The sequence below is a fragment of the Oncorhynchus keta genome, unplaced genomic scaffold (genome assembly GCF_023373465.1).
Source record: "Oncorhynchus keta strain PuntledgeMale-10-30-2019 unplaced genomic scaffold, Oket_V2 Un_scaffold_3567_pilon_pilon, whole genome shotgun sequence".
Taxonomy (NCBI): Eukaryota; Metazoa; Chordata; class Actinopteri; order Salmoniformes; family Salmonidae; genus Oncorhynchus; species Oncorhynchus keta.
Window position 1 is genome coordinate 107,501 of NW_026290921.1, and position 22,500 is coordinate 130,000.

General features: G+C 43.4%; 1 protein-coding gene and 1 long non-coding RNA gene across 5 annotated transcripts in view; one reads left to right on the forward strand and one right to left on the reverse strand.

Moving 5' to 3' along the window:
* Positions 1 to 22,500, reverse strand: part of LOC127928727 (protein kinase C alpha type-like) — a 303,595-nt gene that overhangs the window by 92,508 nt on the left and 188,587 nt on the right. The gene's annotated exons all lie outside the window — the stretch shown is intronic.
* On the forward strand, positions 158 to 6,574 carry LOC127928730 (uncharacterized). Its single transcript, XR_008132028.1, has 2 exons — positions 158 to 693; positions 5,154 to 6,574. It is a non-coding gene; the product is annotated as an uncharacterized LOC127928730 (long non-coding RNA).

Below are 22,500 nucleotides of genomic sequence, written 5' to 3' on the forward strand. Positions count from 1 at the left end.
CCTCTACTTCTACAACAACAACAGGATGACAAACACTGAGTCAGACTGACGTTTCTAGGGCAGGTAATATGTGTGTGTGTGTGAACCTATCTTGTTCTCTCTCCCTCTCTCTCCTTCTCTCTCTCTCCCTCCCTACCTACACTGTCAACAGGGGAGCAAAGGAGCACAGAAGATCCGTACGAATATCCAGCAAACATCTACAGGTGCAGGGTCACAATGTCAAGAGAAAAGAGGAATGGGTAGACCAAATGAGTTACCAGCATCTTCATCAATGTCTTCATTTCCTGCACTTGTTATCATTCACACTGTGTCACATTTCCTTTGTGTTATTATGTCTCTATTTAATACAAATAGATAATTATTCTCCTCTTTGACTGTATATTTTCGGCTTCAGTTGCAATTCTTTTGACTTTTTGTGCTAGAAAGTTGGCTGGCAGTTTTCGGTTGTTAGCAGTTTCTTACTGGTAAAAATGAATGATTGACAATTATTTGCAATTTTGCAACATGCAGTCCACATTATTTACCATAATAAAGTACTGATTATCTAGCCTGGTTCCTGATCTGTCTTTACTGTCTTTCCAGCTCCTATGGTCATTGTCATGCCAAAACTAACAGATCTGGAAGAAGGCTACTGAATCTGCTAACGGCTGACTGTAGCCTCCGCAGACAATGCAGCAACAGCTTCAAGCTTTGGTGAGAGAAAATATAAGGTGATCTTGTCTTTGACCAGCTAAAATGCCTCTGGCATAGAACATAGTGTTGACCTCTAACACTGACCCATTAGCTTGGTTGCTCATCACTCAATTACGTGGGATTAAAACGTTTAGAAACATAAACGTTAAGGTGTTTAGGTTATGTTTGAGCTTTGCGAGAGACATAAGGTTAGTGTTAAGATTTCAGATTCAAGGAGCAGGCTAGGGTGAGGAGAAGTCCAGGTCGCACACATGCTCAGTACCCACACACCATACGGCTGAGCAGGAGGTTGGCACTGGAGGCATACACACATAGATACTGTACACGCACACACACACTACACCCCTATACACAGTGCGTCTCGTCCACCATCCAACCTCCACCCCTTGTGTCCTGAGATCTAGGGAGGATTATGAACCCACACAATGACACATTGGCCTATTCATTACAGCACTAGATCTCATCTCACAGGCTGAGCTCTGGCTGAGTAATTACTCCCAACTAACTGTGCCCTGATTACAGCTACTGCTATTGTTCTTCACTCCTGGAGGAACAGCACTCTGCTACCTCCCACAGACAGCCGCACACACACACACACACACACACACACACACACACACACACACACACACACACACACACACACACACACACACACACACACACACACACACACACACACACACACACACACACACACACACACACACACACACACACACACACACACACACACACACACACACACACACGCTCTCTCTTCTGACTGGGAGAGACAAACCTCGGGTCCACCGTGAAGTCCTCAGGAGAAGATTAGCTTGATTTGACTAAATTCTGACTAATATAATTATTCCGTGTTGGAATGGAATCAAGACCCAGGGATTCCCCCAAGGCCTCTCTCTCTCTCTCTCTCTCTCTCTCTCTCTCTCTCTCTCTCTCTCTCTCTCTCTCTCTCTCTCTCTCTCTCTCTCTCTCTCTCTCTCTTTCTCTCTCTCTCTCTCTCTGTCTCTCTCTCTCTCTTCTCTCTCTCTCTCTCTCTCTCTCTCTCTCTCTCTCTCTCTCTCTCTCTGCCACACACATTTAGTTTAGTTATTGTTCTCTCTCCCTGCTTCACTGCTTCCCTTGCTTTCTTTCTCTCTCACTCTCTACAACTCTCCCTTTCTCTCCCTCTACTCCCCTGAGGGCTGAGGGCTAAGCTACCATGTATTGGTTATGGTGGGTTGGGAGGGCTGAGGGCTAAGCTACTATGTATTGTTTATGGTGGGTTGGAGTGCTGAGGGCTAAGCTACCATGTATTGGTTATGGTGGGTTGGGAGGGCTGAGGGCTAAGCTACTATGTATTGTTTATGGTGGGTTGGAGTGCTGAGGGCTAAGCTGTGGTGAATGCACCAATTTGTGGTGAATGCACCAATTTGTAAGTCGCTCTGGATAAGAGCGTCTGCTAAATGACTTAAATGTAAATGTAAATGTAAGCTACTATGTATTGTTTATGGTGGGTTGGGAGGGCTGTGGGCTAAGCAACCATGTATTGGTTATGGTGGGTTGGGAGGGCTGAGGGCTAAGCTACTATGTATTGTTTATGGTGGTTTGGGAGTGATGAGGGCTAAGCTACCATGTATTGTTTATGGTGGGTTAGGAGGGCTGAGGGCTAAGCTACCATGTATTGTTTATGGTGGGTTGGGAGTGATGAGGGCTAAGCTACTATATATTGTTTATGGTGGGTTGGGAGTGATGAGGGCTAAGCTACCATGTATTGGTTATGGTGGGTTAGGAGGGCTGAGGGCTAAGCTACCATGTATTGTTTATGGTGGGTTGGGAGGGCTGAGGGCTAAGCTACCATGTATTGGTTATGGTGGGTTGGGAGGGCTGAGGGCTAAGCTACCATGTATTAGTTATGGTGGGTTGGGAGGGCTGAGGGCTAAGCTACTATGTATTGTTTATGGTGGGTTGGGAGGGCTGAGGGCTAAGCTACCATGTATTGGTTATGGTGGGTTAGGAGGGCTGAGGGCTAAGCTACCATGTATTGTTTATGGTGGGTTGGGAGGGCTGAGGGCTAAGCTACCATGTATTGGTTATGGTGGGTTGGGAGGGCTGAGGGCTAAGCTACCATGTATTGGTTATGGTGGGTTGGGAGGGCTGAGGGCTAAGCTACCATGTATTGGTTATGGTGGGTTAGGAGGGCTGAGGGCAAAGCTACCATGTATTGGTTATGGTGGGTTGGGAGGGCTGAAGGCTAAGCTACTATTTATTGGTTATGGTGGGTTAGGAGGGCTGAGGGCTAAGCTACCATGTATTGGTTATGGTGGGTTGGGAGGGCTGAGGGCTAAGCTACCATGTATTGGTTATGGTGGGTTGGGAGGCTGAGGGCGAAGCTACCATGTATTGTTTATGGTAGGTTGGAGGGCTGAAGACTAAGCTACTATGTATTGTTTATGGTGGGTTGGAGGGCTGAAGGCTAAGCTACCATGTATTGTTTATGGTAGGTTGGAGGGCTGAAGGCTAAGCTACTATGTATTGTTTATGGTGGGTTGGAGGGCTGAAGGCTAAGCTACTATGTATTGTTTATGGTGGGTTGGAGTGCTGAGGGCTAAGCTACTATCTATTGTTTATGGTGGGTTGGAGGGCTGAGGGCTAAGCTACTATGTATTGTTTATGGTGGGTTGGAGGGCTGAGGGCTAAGCTACCATGTATTGTTTATGGTGGGTTGGAGGGCTGAGGGCTAAGCTACCATGTATTGTTTATGGTGGGTTGGAGGGCTGAGGGCTAAGCTACCATGTATTGTTTATGGTGGGTTGGAGGGCTGAGGGCTAAGCTACTATGTATTGTTTATGGTGGGTTGGAGGGCTGAAGGCTAATCTACAGTGTATGCTAATATCTCTTACTTCTATTCTATTGAACCATCTACTTCATGTCCGTATTCTTATCTTTTATTATGTGTTATTGTTGTTGCATTGTTGAGAAGGAACCTGCAAGTAAGCATTTTGTCATACACAGTAAACCATGTGTGTCCTGTACATATGACTAATACAACTTGAAACTCAACTATTAAGTATGCAGTAGGCTCTCTCTCCATGTACTCTATCTCTACTTGAAACAAACACTCTCGGGCCAACATGTAAGTGAATACTGTATATATTCTCCATCTAGTTATTTATTTCTCCCTCTATCTCCATCACAGTCTCATTCTTTTCTTCTCTACCGTCCTTCCTCCCTTTTCTTCTCCTCTCTTGGTCTTTGGGGTTTATTTGTGATGTCAGCAACACAGGAATCAGTCATTGTTGTGCAGCATGTGTTTTTTAATGAGCCCCACTGTTACTAAGATGAAGGAAGATCATTCGAAAATCACAAACAGTACACACACACCAAGTGTGCAAATACACACAAGCATGCACACACACACACACACACACACACACACACACACACACACACACACACACACACACACACACACACACACACACACACACACACACACACACACACACACACACACACACACACACACACACACACACACACACTAGTATTACATAATTATGTGTGTTTTCTTCACCATAGCACGTAGGAGAAGATGTGTGGGTGTTGGATGGTTGCTAGTCTTTCATGTAATCATCAGGGCCATATTATTTTCCTCTGCTTTCAACTTCTCTCAGGAGGTTTTCCATTGGTTAATAATAATCATACTACTTGAGATGTAAAAAAGGCAGAAAATTGACTGACATTAAAAAAGGGATTTCTCCATGACAGCCAAGACTGTAGTGAATAGGAGAAGCCAGGCAGCCTTCCACCACTAGCAGTCAGCCACTACAGCCCTGAGCCAGGCAGCCTTCCACCACTAGCAGTTAGCCACTACAGCCCTGAGCCAGACAGCCTTCCACCACTAGCAGTTAGCCACTACAGCCCTGAGCCAGGCAGCCTTCCACCACTAGCAGTTAGCCACAGCCTGAGCAGACAGCCTTCCACCACCAGTTAGCCACTACAGCCCTGAGCCAGGCAGCCTTCCACCACCAGTTAGCCACTACAGCCCTTAGCCACTACAGCCCTGAGCCAGGCAGCCTTCCACCACTAGCAGTTAGCCACTACAGCCCTGAGCCAGGCAGCCTTCCACCACTAGCAGTTAGCCACTACAGCCCTGAGCCAGACAGCCTTCCACCACTAGCAGTTAGCCACTACAGCCCTGAGCCAGGCAGCCTTCCACCACTAGCAGTTAGCCACTACAGCCCTGAGCCAGGCAGCCTTCCACCACTAGCAGTTAGCCACTACAGCCCTGAGCCAGGCAGCCTTCCACCACTAGCAGTTAGCCACTACAGAACTGAGCCAGGGAGACACCACTGGAGCAGTGCATCATAGCAATGGACAGAAAGTCAAACTTAGTCTGTCAAAGTAAATCTACTGCTGCTGTGAGAGGCTGTTTCCTCTGCTTGACAAGTCTGACTGTCTATTTTCTATCATAACAGAGCAGAGGCGGGAGGAAGGGGTGTTGAACTAAGAGAAAGGTCCACAGAGGTCAAAAACTCAGGCTATCCACTCTAGCACTCTCTCCAGGATTCTGCGATCGCATCATTTAAGGCAAAACCAAGCAATTCACACATTATAACCAATCAGCACACTTTTATCGCATAAAAATGTCCAATCAAAAGAGGGTTCGCAATTTCTACCACTGTTACAGCAGAAAACAGTCCACTCAAACCAGTTTTTCCCCCTGTCATTGTGTGAAGCTGAGGGTTGATGACTGACAGATTACGACTGACAGGCAGAACAAAAATCACAAATAAAGACCGTGCAAAATGATTTACAAATGTTTTACATGAAAGTCGGGACAAATTGTTTTGCACTCTGTGCAACGTTGTGTTAGAACACAAGAGAATGTCTCTTCGAATCAGCAAAGCAAGTGAAAAGAATGTCCGAACAGCCACCACTGCAGCAGATCCCTGTGAACAAAGTGATAGCAGGGAAATCTGTGGTAGTGATGTATAGTTCGCAAACAATTAATTATTTTTTAACTCTTGTAGCCATTTCCTTCAGTCAAATGACCAAATCACCATCTAGTGGTCTCATGGGTGAAATGTCATAAATATTTTTCATAATTTCATAATTAATAATAATTATTTCAAAAAACAAGTAAAAAATCTGGTGTTTCTATGTCAAACGTTTTTGTTAGATTTCAGTCTTCTGTGATGTAATATTGGGATGCAAACACAACATTGAATACATTTCAACTTATATCTGATATGGTACAGGTGTCTTTTTTTAAAAGTCCATTACCATGTGTGTGAGGTATATACTTCTGTTTCAAAGTAGATTTATTTAAGAAACACCAAGAAACACTGTGTGACCCTGATTCAGCCCACTGCAGTGAAAGGGTAACTGACTCAAGAGACATTATTTTTGTTTTGAGCTTCTGGCCGCAATGAATGACTGAATCGCAATGAAGGACTGAATCGCAATGAAGGACTGATACACGCTCCTCCGGCTCAGCACAGCGGCTCCAGAGACCAGCTCAGATCAACAACTGTCTTTCATATGGACGTGCAAGAAAACAGATCTGTCACGTTCTGACCTTTATTTCCTGTGTTTTGTATTTAGTTAGTATGGTCAGGGCGTGAGTTGGGTGGGCAGTCTATGTTTGTTTTTCTAGGTTTTGGGAATTTCTATGTTTCGGCCTAGTATGGTTCTCAATCAGAGGCAGGTGTCATTAGTTGTCTCTGATTGAGAATCATACTTAGGTAGCCTGGGTTTCACTGTGTGTTTGTGGGTGATTGTTCCTGTCTCTGTCTTTGCACCAGATAGGACTGTTTTGAGTTTTCACATTTCTTGTTTTTTTGTAGTCAGTTGTTCATGTGTACCTTAACGTATTAAAAAGAACCATGGACAATTACCACGCTGCGTATTGGTCCTCTGATCCGTTTCGCCTCTCCTCTTTGGAAGAAGAGGAGGAAATTCATTACAAGATCATGCTGCAAGTGTGAGGACAGTCGCTGGGAGACGAGAAGCAAGTACAGGGAGTGAAGATATAATGTATAAACAGACATATAACAAAACAAGAACAGTGTCTGGACAGGGGGAACAAACAACATTAATGCAGACAGGGGGAACAAACAACATTAATGCAGACAGGGGGAACAAACAACATTAATGCAGACAGGGGGAACAAACAACATTAATGCAGACAGGGGGAACAAACAACATTAATGCAGACAGGGGGAACAAACAACATTAATGCAGACAGGGGGAACAAACAACATTAATGCAGACAGGGGGAACAAACAACATTAATGCAGACAGGGGGAACAAACAACATTAATGCAGACAGGGGAACAAACAACATTAATGCAGACAGGGGGAACAAACAACATTAATGCAGACAGGGGGAACAAACAACATTAATGCAGACAGGGGGAACAAACAACATTAATGCAGACAGGGGGAACAAACAACATTAATGCAGACAGGGGGAACAAACAACATTAATGCAGACAGGGGGAACAAACAACATTAATGCAGACAGGGGGAAACAAAACAACATTAATGCAGACAGGGGGAACAAACAACATTAATGCAGACAGGGGAACAAACAACATTAATGCAGACAGGGGGAACAAACAACATTAATGCAGACAGGGGGAACAAACAACATTAATGCAGACAGGGGGAACAAACAACATTAATGCAGACAGGGGAACAAACAACATTAATGCAGACAGGGGGAACAAACAACATTAATGCAGACAGGGGGAACAAACAACATTAATGCAGACAGGGGGAACAAACAACATTAATGCAGACAGGGGGAACAAACAACATTAATGCAGCAGATGCAGACAGGGGAACAAACAACATTAATGCAGACAGGGGGAACAAACAACATTAATGCAGACAGGGGGAACAAACAACATTAATGCAGACAGGGGGAACAAACAACATTAATGCAGACAGGGGGAACAAACAACATTAATGCAGACAGGGGGAACAAACAACATTAATGCAGACAGGGGGAACAAACAACATTAATGCAGACAGGGGGAACAAACAACATTAATGCAGACAGGGGGAACAAACAACATTAATGCAGACAGGGGGAACAAACAACATTAATGCAGACAGGGGGAACAAACAACATTAATGCAGACAGGGGGAACAAACAACATTAATGCAGACAGGGGGAACAAACAACATTAATGCAGACAGGGGAACAAACAACATTAATGCAGACAGGGGGGGGAACAAACAACATTAATGCAGACAGGGGGAACAAACAACATTAATGCAGACAGGGGAACAAACAACATTAATGCAGACAGGGGGAACAAACAACATTAATGCAGACAGGGGGAACAAACAACATTAATGCAGACAGGGGGAACAAACAACATTAATGCAGACAGGGGGAACAAACAACATTAATGCAGACAGGGGAACAAACAACATTAATGCAGACAGGGGGAACAAACAACATTAATGCAGACAGGGGGAACAAACAACATTAATGCAGACAGGGGGAACAAACAACATTAATGCAGACAGGGGGAACAAACAACATTAATGCAGACAGGGGGAACAAACAACATTAATGCAGACAGGGGGAACAAACAACATTAATGCAGACAGGGGGAACAAACAACATTAATGCAGACAGGGGGAACAAACAACATTAATGCAGACAGGGGGAACAAACAACATTAATGCAGACAGGGGGAACAAACAACATTAATGCAGACAGGGGAACAAACAACATTAATGCAGACAGGGGAACAAACAACATTAACAAACAACATTAATGCAGACAGGGGGAACAAACAACATTAATGCAGACAGGGGGAACAAACAAATTAATGCAGACAGGGGGAACAAACAACATTAATGCAGACAGACAGGGGGAACAAACAACATTAATGCAGACAGGGGAACAAACAACATTAATGCAGACAGGGGGAACAAACAACATTAATGCAGACAGGGGGAACAAACAACATTAATGCAGACAGGGGAACAAACAACATTAATGCAGGGGAACAAACAACATTAATGCAGACAGGGGAACAAACAACATTAATGCAGACAGGGGGAACAAACAACATTAATGCAGACAGGGGGAACAAACAACATTAATGCAGACAGGGGGAACAAACAACATTAATGCAGACAGGGGGAACAAACAACATTAATGCAGACAGGGGGAACAAACAACATTAATGCAGCAGACAGGGGGAACAAACAACATTAATGCAGACAGGGGGAACAAACAACATTAATGCAGACAGGGGGAACAAACAACATTAATGCAGACAGGGGGAACAAACAACATTAATGCAGACAGGGGGAACAAACAACATTAATGCAGACAGACAGGGGAACAAACAACATTAATGCAGACAGGGGGAACAAACAACATTAATGCAGACAGGGGGAACAAACAACATTAATGCAGACAGGGGAACAAACAACATTAATGCAGACAGGGGGAACAAACAACATTAATGCAGACAGGGGGAACAAACAACATTAATGCAGACAGGGGGAACAAACAACATTAATGCAGACAGGGGGAACAAACAACATTAATGCAGACAGGGGGAACAAACAACATTAATGCAGGGGAACAAACAACATTAATGCAGACAGGGGGAACAAACAACATTAATGCAGACAGGGGAACAAACAACATTAATGCAGACAGGGGGAACAAACAACATTAATGCAGACAGGGGGAACAAACAACATTAATGCAGACAGGGGGAACAAACAACATTAATGCAGACAGGGGGAACAAACAACATTAATGCAGACAGGGGAACAAACAACATTAATGCAGACAGGGGGAACAAACAACATTAATGCAGACAGGGGGAACAAACAACATTAATGCAGACAGGGGAACAAACAACATTAATGCAGACAGGGGGAACAAACAACATTAATGCAGACAGGGGGAACAAACAACATTAATGCAGACAGGGGAACAAACAACATTAATGCAGACAGGGGGAACAAACAACATTAATGCAGACAGGGGGAACAAACAACATTAATGCAGACAGGGGGAACAAACAACATTAATGCAGACAGGGGAACAAACAACATTAATGCAGACAGGGGGAACAAACAACATTAATGCAGACAGGGGGGACAGGGGGAACAAACAACATTAATGCAGACAGGGGGAACAAACAACATTAATGCAGACAGGGGGAACAAACAACATTAATGCAGACAGGGGGAACAAACAACATTAATGCAGACAGGGGGAACAAACAACATTAATGCAGACAGGGGGAACAAACAACATTAATGCAGACAGGGGGAACAAACAACATTAATGCAGACAGGGGAACAAACAACATTAATGCAGACAGGGGGAACAAACAACATTAATGCAGACAGGGGGAACAAACAACATTAATGACAGACAGGGGGAACAAACAACATTAATGCAGACAGGGGGAACAAACAACATTAATGCAGACAGAACAAACAACATTAATGCAGACAGGGGGAACAAACAACATTAATGCAGACAGGGGAACAAACAACATTAATGAACAAACAACATTAATGCAGACAGGGGGAACAAACAACATTAAAACAGGGGGAACAAATTAATGCAGACAGGGGGAACAAACAACATTAATGCAGACAGGGGGAACAAACAACATTAATGCAGACAGGGGAACAAACAACATTAATGCAGACAGGGGGAACAAACAACATTAATGCAGACAGGGGGAACAAACAACATTAATGCAGACAGGGGGAACAAACAACATTAATGCAGACAGGGGGAACAAACAACATTAATGCAGACAGGGGAACAAACAACATTAATGCAGACAGGGGGAACAAACAACATTAATGCAGACAGGGGGAACAAACAACATTAATGCAGACAGGGGGAACAAACAACATTAATGCAGACAGGGGGAACAAACAACATTAATGCAGACAGGGGGGAACAAACAACATTAATGCAGACAGGGGGAACAAACAACATTAATGCAGACAGGGGAACAAACAACATTAATGCAGACAGGGGGAACAAACAACATTAATGCAGACAGGGGGAACAAACAACATTAATGCAGACAGGGGGAACAAACAACATTAATGCAGGGGAACAAACAACATTAATGCAGACAGGGGGAACAAACAACATTAATGCAGAACAAACAACATGCAGGGGAACAAACAACATTAATGCAGACAGGGGGAACAAACAACATTAATGCAGACAGGGGGGCAGACAGGGGGAACAAACAACATTAATGCAGACAGGGGGAACAAACAACATTAATGCAGACAGGGGGAACAAACAACATTAATGCAGACAGGGGGAACAAACAACATTAATGCAGACAGGGGGAACAAACAACATTAATGCAGACAGGGGGAACAAACAACATTAATGCAGACAGGGGGAACAAACAACATTAATGCAGACAGGGGGAACAAACAACATTAATGCAGACAGGGGGAACAAACAACATTAATGGAACAAACAACATTAATGCAGACAGGGGGAACAAACAACATTAATGCAGACAGGGGGAACAAACAACATTAATGCAGACAGGGGGAACAAACAACATTAATGCAGACAGGGGGAACAAACAACATTAATGCAGACAGGGGGAACAAACAACATTAATGCAGACAGGGGGAACAAACAACATTAATGCAGACAGGGGGAACAAACAACATTAATGAACAAACAACATTAATGCAGACAGGGGGAACAAACAACATTAATGCAGACAGGGGGAACAAACAACATTAATGCAGACAGGGGGAACAAACAACATTAATGCAGACAGGGGGAACAAACAACATTAATGCAGACAGGGGGAACAAACAACATTAATGCAGACAGGGGGAACAAACAACATTAATGCAGACAGGGGGAACAAACAACATTAATGCAGACATGCAGGGGGAACAAACAACATTAATGCAGACAGGGGGAACAAACAACATTAATGCAGACAGGGGGAACAAACAACATTAATGAACAAACAACATTAATGCAGACAGGGGGAACAAACAACATTAATGCAGACAGGGGGAACAAACAACATTAATGCAGACAGGGGGAACAAACAACATTAATGCAGACAGGGGGAACAAACAACATTAATGCAGACAGGGGGAACAAACAACATTAATGCAGACAGGGGAACAAACAACATTAATGCAGACAGGGGGAACAAACAACATTAATGCAGACAGGGGGAACAAACAACATTAATGCAGACAGGGGGGGGAACAAACAACATTAATGCAGACAGGGGGAACAAACAACATTAATGCAGACAGGGGAACAAACAACATTAATGCAGACAGGGGAACAAACAACATTAATGCAGACAGGGGCAGACAGGGGGAACAAACAACATTAATGCAGACAGGGGAACAAACAACATTAATGCAGACAGGGGGGAACAAACAACATTAATGCAGACAGGGGGAGACAGGGGGAACAAACAACATTAATGCAGACAGGGGGAACAAACAACATTAATGCAGACAGGGGGAACAAACAACATTAATGCAGACAGGGGGAACAAACAACATTAATGCAGACAGGGGGAACAAACAACATTAATGCAGACAGGGGGAACAAACAACATTAATGCAGACAGGGGGAACAAACAACATTAATGCAGACAGGGGAACAAACAACATTAATGCAGACAACAACATTAATGCAGACAGGGGGAACAAAACAACATTAATGCAGGGGAACAAACAACATTAATGCAGACAGGGGAACAAACAACATTAATGCAGACAGGGGGGGAACAAACAACATTAATGCAGACAGGGGGAACAAAAACAACATTAATGCAGACAGGGGGAACAAACAACATTAATGCAGACAGGGGGAACAAACAACATTAATGCAGACAGGGGGAACAAACAACATTAATGCAGACAGGGGGAACAAACAACATTAATGCAGACAGGGGAACAAACAACATTAACAAACAACATTAATGCAGACAGGGGGAACAAACAACATTAATGCAGACAGGGGGAACAAACAACATTAATGCAGACAGGGGGAACAAACAACATTAATGCAGACAGGGGGAACAAACAACATTAATGCAGGGGAACAAACAACATTAATGCAGACAGGGGGAACAAACAACATTAATGCAGACAGGGGGAACAAACAACATTAATGCAGACAGGGGGAACAAACAACATTAATGCAGACAGGGGGAACAAACAACATTAATGCAGACAGGGGAACAAACAACATTAATACAGAACAAACAACATTAATGCAGACAGGGGGAACAAACAACATTAATGCAGACAGGGGGAACAAACAACATTAATGCAACAAACAAACAACATTAATGCAGACAGGGGGAACAAACAACATTAATGCAGACAGGGGGATGCAGACAGGGGGAACAAACAACATTAATGCAGACAGACAGACAGGGGGAACAAACAACATTAATGCAGACAGGGGGAACAAACAACATTAATGCAGGGGAACAAACAACATTAATGCAGACAGGGGGAACAAACAACATTAATGCAGACAGGGGGAACAAACAACATTAATGCAGACAGGGGGAACAAACAACATTAATGCAGACAGGGGGAACAAACAACATTAATGCAGGGGAACAAACAACATTAATGCAGACAGGGGGAACAAACAACATTAATGCAGACAGGGGAACAAACAACATTAATGCAGACAGGGGGAACAAACAACATTAATGCAGACAGGGGGAACAAACAACATTAATGCAGACAGGGGAACAAACAACATTAATGCAGACAGGGGGAACAAACAACATTAATGCAGACAGGGGGAACAAACAACATTAATGCAGACAGGGGGAACAAACAACATTAATGCAGACAGGGGGGAACAAACAACATTAATGCAGACAGGGGGAACAAACAACATTAATGCAGACAGGGGGAACAAACAACATTAATGCAGACAGGGGGAACAAACAACATTAATGCAGACAGGGGGAACAAACAACATTAATGACAGAACAAACAACACAGGGGAACAAACAACATTAATGCAGACAGGGGGAACAAACAACATTAATGCAGACAGGGGGAACAAACAACATTAATGCAGACAGGGGAACAAACAACATTAATGCAGACAGGGGGAACAAACAACATTAATGCAGACAGGGGGAACAAACAACATTAATGCAGACAGAACAAACAACATTAATGCAGGGGAACAAACAACATTAATGCAGACAGGGGAACAAACAACATTAATGCAGACAGGGGGAACAAACAACATTAATGCAGACAGGGGGAACAAACAACATTAATGCAGACAGGGGGAACAAACAACATTAATGCAGACAGGGGGAACAAACAAACAACATTAATGCAGACAGGGGAACAAACAACATTAATGCAGACAGGGGGAACAAACAACATTAATGCAGACAGGGGAACAAACAACATTAATGCAGACAGGGGGAACAAACAACATTAATGCAGACAGGGGGAACAAACAACATTAATGCAGACAGGGGGAACAAACAACATTAATGCAGGGGGAACAAACAACATTAATGCAGACAGGGGGAACAAACAACATTAATGCAGACAGGGGGAACAAACAACATTAATGCAGACAGGGGGAACAAACAACATTAATGGGGAACAAACAACATTAATGCAGACAGGGGGAACAAACAACATTAATGCAACACAAACAACATTAATGCAGACAGGGGGAACAAACAACATTAATGCAGACAGGGGGAACAAACAACATTAATGCAGACAGGGGGAACAAACAACATTAATGCAGACAGGGGGAACAAACAACATTAATGCAGACAGGGGGAACAAACAACATTAATGCAGACAGGGGGAACAAACAACATTAATGCAGACAGGGGAACAAACAACATTAATGCAGACAGGGGGAACAAACAACATTAATGCAGACAGGGGGCAGACAGGGGAACAAACAACATTAATGCAGACAGGGAACAAACAACATTAATGCAGACAGGGGGAACAATTAACAGACAATGAACAAACAACATTAATGCAGACAGGGGAACAAACAACATTAATGCAGACAGGGGGAACAAACAACATTAATGCAGACAGGGGGAACAAACAACATTAATGCAGACAGGGGGAACAAACAACATTAATGCAGACAGGGGGAACAAACAACATTAATGCAGACAGGGGAACAAACAACATTAATGCAGACAGGGGGAACAAACAACATTAATGCAGACAGGGGGAACAAACAACATTAATGCAGACAGGGGAACAAACAACATTAATGCAGACAGGGGGAACAAACAACATTAATGCAGACAGGGGGAACAAACAACATTAATGCAGACAGGGGGAACAAACAACATTAATGCAGACAGGGGGAACAAACAACATTAATGCAGACAGGGGGGGAATGCAGACAAACAAAACATTAATGCAGACAGGGGGAACAAACAACATTAATGCAGACAGGGGAACAAACAACATTAATGCAGACAGGGGGAACAAACAACATTAATGCAGACAGGGGGAACAAACAACATTAATGCAGACAGGGGGAACAAACAACATTAATGCAGACAGGGGGAACAAACAACATTAATGCAGACAGGGGGAACAAACAACATTAATGCAGACAGGGGGAACAAACAACATTAATGCAGACAGGGGGAACAAACAACATTAATGCAGACAGGGGGAACAAACAACATTAATGCAGACAGGGGGAACAAACAACATTAATGCAGACAGGGGGAGAACAAACAACATTAATGCAGGGGAACAAACAACATTAATGCAGACAGGGGGAACAAACAACATTAATGCAGACAGGGGGAACAAACAACATTAATGCAGACAGGGGGAACAAACAACATTAATGCAGACAGGGGGAACAAACAACATTAATGCAGACAGGGGGAACAAACAACATTAATGCAGACAGGGTGAAGAAACTGAGGAAGTGACAATCAATAAAGTAATAGAGTCCAGGTGAGTCCCATGAAGCACTGATGCGAGTAACGATGGTGACAGGGTTGCGTAATGATGGGCTGCCTGGCGCCCTCGAGCACCAGAGAGGGGGAGCGGGAGCAGGCGCGACAGCAGGCAGCATAGAGACAAACTTTGATTAAAATCGTACTATTGCTTATAGTTGAAGTCAGAAGTTTACATACACCTTATCCAAATACATTTAAACTCAGTTTTAGTATTTGGTAGCATTGCCTTTAAATAGTTTTAACTTGGGTCAAACGTTTTGGGCAGCCTTCCACAAGCTTCCCACAATAAGTTGGGTGAATTTTGGCCCATTCCTCCTGACAGAGTTGGTGTAACTAAGTCAGGTTTGTAGGCCTCCTTCCTCCTTGGAAGACCCATTTGCGACCAAGCTATAACTTCCTGACTGATGTCTTGAGATGTTGCTTCAATATATCCACAGACTTTTCCTTCCTCATGATGCCATGTATTTGTGAAGTGCACCAGTCCCTCCTGCAGCAAAGAACCCCCACAACATGATGCTGCCACCCCCAAGCTTCACGGTTGGGATGGTGTTCTTCGGCTTGCAATTGTCCCCCTTTTTCCTCCAAACGTAACGATGGTCATTATGGCCAAACATTTATATTTTTGTTTCATAAGACCAGAGGACATTTCTCCAAAAAGTACAATCTTTGTCCCCGTGTGCAGTTGCAAACCATAGTCTGGCTTTTTATGATGGTTTTGGAGCAGTGGCTTCTTCCTTGCTGAGCGGCCTTTCAGGTTATGTCGATATATGACTGTTTTACTGTTGATATAGATACTTTTGTACCTGTTTCCTCCAGAATATTCACACGGTCCTTTGCTGTTGTTCTGGGATTGATTTGCACTTTTCGCACAAAATACGTTCATCTCTAGGAGACAGAACGCGCCTCCTTCCTGAGCAGTATGACGGCTGCGTGGTCCCATGGTGTTTATACTTGCGTACTATTGTTTGTACAGATGAACGTGGTACCTTCAGGCATTTGGAAATTGCTCCCAAGGATGAACCAGACTTGTGGGGGTCTACAATTGTTTTGCTGATGTCTTTTGATTTTCCCATGATGTCAAGCAAAGAGGCACTGAGTTTGAAGGTAGGCCTTGAAATACATCCACAGGTACACCTCCAATTGACTCAAATTGTGTCAATTAGCCTATCAGAAGCTTCTAAATCCATTACATAATTTTCTGGAATTTTCCAAGCTGTTTAAAGGCACAGTCAACTTAGTGCATGTAAACCTCTGTCCCACTGGAATTGTGATACAGTGAATTATAAGTGAAATAATCTGTCTGCAAACAATTGTGGGAAAAAATTACTTGTGTCATACACAAAGTAGATATCCTAACCAACTTGCCAAAACTATAGTTTGTTAACAAGAAATTTGTGGAGTGGTTGAAAAACAAGTTTTAATGACTCCAACCTAAGTGTTTCTTTGTAAACTTCTGACTTCAACTGTAGCAGAAATGAACATTCAGTAAAGCTGCAGCAAAATCAAGTATTTTTTCATGTATCCTGATCAGGTCATAAACTCTTGGCTCTAGTTATAGCTTACAACGCCCATCCGATCTGCTACTCCATTCTTTGAAATAAAGCTGCTATCTAGAACCTAAATGAGTTCTTCGGCTGTCCACGTAGGAGAATCCTTTGAAGAACCCTTTTGGGTTCCATGTAGGACCCTTTCCACAGAGGGTTCTTCATGGAACCCAAAACAGTTCTATGTGGACAGGCGAAGAACCCTTTTGGGACCCTTTTTTCTAAAAGTCTACTTCAATAAAAACTCACCAGGAAAATCTCCAAGCCCTGTGCATAGCATAAGACATCAGCAGATTATAACAAACACTTACCCTTCCCTCAGAGTAATAGTTATGTTGGTGACATTTCATTGACAGTTTGTAATAATTAATGGCTATCTCCTGCAGGATAAATCTCACCCACCAGACCTTGAATAATGTGCCCTGCCACCAACCGTGTGCTCAATCACAGAGAATGTCTGCACTGCAGGTGCCCACTGTGTGTGTGTGTGTGTGTGTGTGTGTGTGTGTGTGTGTGTGTGTGTGTGTGTGTGTGTGTGTGTGTGTGTGTGTGTGTGTGTGTGTGTGTGTGTGTGTGTGTGTGTGTGTGTGTGTGTGTGTGTGTGTGTGTGTGTGTGTGTGTGTGTGTGTGTGTGTGTGTGTGTGTGTGCGTGCGTGCGTGCGTGTGTGTGTGTACCCACTGTGAGTGTGTTTGGGCATTGGAGCGATCTCCTGGCAGGGGTGGTGGTTGATGACAGATAATGACAGAAAATAGGCTGGGTAACACTTACCATGGTAGAGCCACACAGGGACACTTCAACACAGAGTTGAATACAGTAGCAAGGAGTACCAAACAGGGGCACTTAACATGGTCAAAACATGTTGACACAACAGTAGCTAAGATGGGGAGAAGTCTGTCCATAATAAAGCGCTTCTCTGCCTTCTTACCAACACTATCAACAAGGCAGGTCCTACAGGCCCTAGTTTCTACCTTCTTAACAACACTATCAACAAGGCAGGTCCTACAGGCCCTAGTTTCTACCTTCTTAACAACACTATCAACAAGGCAGGTCCTACAGGCCCTAGTTTCTACCTTCTTAACAACACTATCAACAAGGCAGGTCCTACAGGCCCTAGTTTCTACCTTCTTAACAACACTATTAACAAGGCAGGTCCAACAGGCCCTAGTTTTGTCACATCTGGACTACTGTTCAGTCGTGTGGTCAGGTGTCACACAGAGAGACTTAGGAAAATTACAATTGTTTCAGAACAGGGCAGCACGGCTGGCCCTTCAATGTACATGGAGAGCTAACATTAATATGCATGTAAATCTCTCATGGCTTAAAGGGGAGGAGAGATTGACTTCATCACTACTTGTTTTTGTAAGAAGTGTTGACATGCTGAATGCACCGAGGTGTCTGTTTAAACTACTGGCACACAGCTCAGACAACCATGCATACCCCACAAGACATGCCACCAGAGGTCTCTTCACAATCCCCAAGTCCAAAACAGACTATGGGAGGCACACAGTACTACATAGAGCCATGACTACATGGAACTCTATTCCACATCAGGTAACTGATGCAGTAGAATCAGATTTCAAAAAACAGATAAAAATACACCTTATGGAACAGTGGGGACTGTGAAGAGACACACACACAGGCACAGACACACACATGATAACATTCTACACTCACGTACATTGTAATATTGTTGTATGGTGCTGTTATACATGTTGTGTTGTAAATATATAGTGTTGTAATAATGTTATTTGATCTACAACTTTATTTTTAGGTGTGATGTAAGTGCCTGAATGTGTAACCCCAGGAAGAGTAGCTGCTGCCTTGGCAGGAACTAATGGAGATCCTTAATAAACCACAGGAAGAGTAGCTGCTGCCTTGGCAGGAACTAATGGAGATCCTTAATAAACCACAGGAAGAGTAGATGCTGCCTTGGCAGGAACTAATGGGGATCCTTAATAAACCACAGGAAGAGTAGCTGCTGCCTTGGCAGGAACTAATGGGGATCCTTAATCAACCACAGGAAGAGTAGCTGCTGCCTTGGCAGGAACTAATGGAGATCCTTAATAAACCACAGGAAGAGTAGCTGCTGCCTTGGCAGGAACTAATGGGGATCCTTAATAAACCACAGGAAGAGTAGCTGCTGCCTTGGCAGGAACTAATGGGGATCCTTAATAAACCACAGGAAGAGTAGCTGCTGCCTTGGCAGGAACTAATGGAGATCCTTAATAAACCACAGGAAGAGTAGCTGCTGCCTTGGCAGGAACTAATGGAGATCCTTAATAAACCACAGGAAGAGTAGCTGCTGCCTTGGCAGGAACTAATGGAGATCCTTAATAAACCACAGGAAGAGTAGCTGCTGCCTTGGCAGGAACTAATGGGGATCCTTAATAAACCACAGGAAGAGTAGCTGCTGCCTTGGCAGGAACTAATGGGGATCCTTAATCAACCACAGGAAGAGTAGCTGCTGCCTTGGCAGGAACTAATGGAGATCCTTAATAAACCACAGGAAGAGTAGCTGCTGCCTTGGCAGGAACTAATGGGATCCCTAATAAACCACAGGAAGAGTAGCTGCTGCCTTGGCAGGAACTAATGGGATCCCTAATAAACCACAGGAAGAGTAGCTGCTGCCTTGGCAGGAACTAATGGGATCCCTAATAAACCACAGGAAGAGTAGCTGCTGCCTTGGCAGGAACTAATGGGATCCCTAATAAACCACAGGAAGAGTAGCTGCTGCCTTGGCAGGAACTAATGGGATCCCTAATAAACCACAGGAAGAGTAGCTGCTGCCTTGGCAGGAACTAATGGGATCCCTAATAAACCACAGGAAGAGTAGCTGCTGCCTTGGCAGGAACTAATGGGATCCCTAATAAATACAATAAAGATACAGAGAGGGGCTCATACGGTAATTACATAGAGAAAGAGACTTGGGACTGGAAGCATCCCATAGAGAGGACAGCGATCATTACACAGAGATGTTTGGGACTGGAAGCATCCCATAGAAAGGACAGCGATCATTACACAGAGATGTTTGGGACTGGAAGCATCCCATAGAGAGGACAGCGATCATTACACAGAGATGTTTGGGACTGGAAGCATCCCATAGAGAGGACAGCGATCATTACACAGAGATGTTTGGGACTGGAAGCATCCCATAGAGAGGACAGCGATCATTACACAGAGAGGTTAGGGACTGGAAGCATCCCGTGGAGAGAGATATAGAGAGGGATAAACCCAATAGAGAAGAACATTGACTCAGTGTCCAATCTACTGGCACGTGGAGTGAGAACGAAGAGGACTGACTGCTATAGAAGCACAGAGTACACTGCCAGGTGAAGTGTTGAAGTGTTCTCTCCAGAGCCTGGGGATGTGTGTGTGTGTGTGTGTGTGTGTGTGTGTGTGTGTGTGTGTGTGTGTGTGTGTGTGTGTGTGTGTGTGTGTGTGTGTGTGTGTGTGTGTGTGTGTGTGTGTGTGTGTGTGTGTGTGTGTGTGTGTGTGTGTGTGCGTGTGTGCGTGCGTGCGTGCGTGCGTGCGTGCGTGCGTGCGTGTGTGTGAGTGTGTCTGCGTGTATTGGGAATCAGTGTTCTTCACAGTCCTTCATTTAAATCTTTTATACTTAGTGTATATATTTCTCATGGGTGTGATGTTTTCAGTTCCACACCATGTCAACAGGTCTATAAACAGAGTGGTGTATGTCTGAGACAGAGCTTCCTGTGATCTCTTCAGTCCTCACACCTCAAGAGAAGAATAGAGGAGGGAATAGGCCTGCTAAGGCCAGAACAGCAACAAGCTAAACTGGCAATATATATATACAATATATACTGTATAAAGTCACTTGCCCCCAATCCCCACTTCCCCAAAACAGGTGTAAATATAGGACTATAAATGACGCCTTCTTGTATTATACTTGTAAAACATGTTTATTCTATTTTACTGAGCCATTACTTTGTTGTTATTCTTATCTTTTATCATCTCTTATTGTTGTTGCATTGTTGAGAAGGAACCTGCAAGTAAGCATTTCATTGGACGGTGTGTACCATGTGTATCCCGTAGAAACTAATAATACAACTTGAAACTATCCTGGTTATAATCGCTATCAGCTGATAATACTAGAGGCAGACCCAGTGACACAGGTACTAAATGATTCCTCCATGCTTTAGATAGAGGTGTAATTCCACTTAATAGAGCATGGGCCTAATTAACAACAGGAACTCAGTGCCCCTTCTGTGACTTCTGATATCAGCTAAATCCTAACTTGAGATACCCAGATGTTGTTCCTCTGACCTCTCACCTAAATCATGCATTGATGCCAAATGCAGCATGGCCACCAATAGAAAAACACACACAACTTTCTCCTGCTGCTCAGTTTCCCTACACTGATCAGATGATCTGGTATAGAACACATCCATAGATTCAACACCACCAATCCCCCAAATTCATTAACCCAGTAACACTCTGGGTTGCGTCATCAGAGATGAGGCTGATGACTGCAGCAGATTGCAATATGATATCAGTAATTACATCAAACAACATATTACATAAGCATTAATATTCCCATGGCAGCTGTTCCACTGGGGTGGCTGAGGCACCTTTGCTTCTTTTTAATTGCCTTATTGCGCATCTGATGTTTAGGTCAATAGAATGTAATCAGTTTTTTAAATGACCTCCCATCTAAATGGATTCATTTAAACCATATGGCCTACATACACCATAATTTGCAAATAAATTCATTAAAAATCCTACAATGTGATTTTCTGGATTTTTTTTCTCATTTTGTCTGTCATAGTTGAAGTGTACCTATGATGAAAATTACAGGCCTCTCTCATCTTTTTAAATTGGAGAACTTGCACAATTGGTGGCTGAATAAATACTTTTTTGCCCCACTGTATGGTCGACAGTATATATTGCTTGATATACTAAACATATCAACATGTCTGTTCATAGGTTCAATGTTGCATTTTTGTAATGTTTCCAGAAAATTGTTTTCCAAAAACAGATAATTAAAATAAACAGTATTTTAGTTTACTCAGAAGTCTATTAGAATTATTTCTGAAAGGTGATCACGTTTTCCTCTTAAATATCTGGGGTCTCAAGAGGGTTAACCTCATCTTTCTGTTAGCTCTACCATCATTCTCGCCTCATATCCATTTCTACACAAGAACTCGGCTGACAGTCATCTAAGCACTAGTCTGCATGTGCTGATGATTTACAGACAGAGAGATTATCAACAACATTATTCAAATCC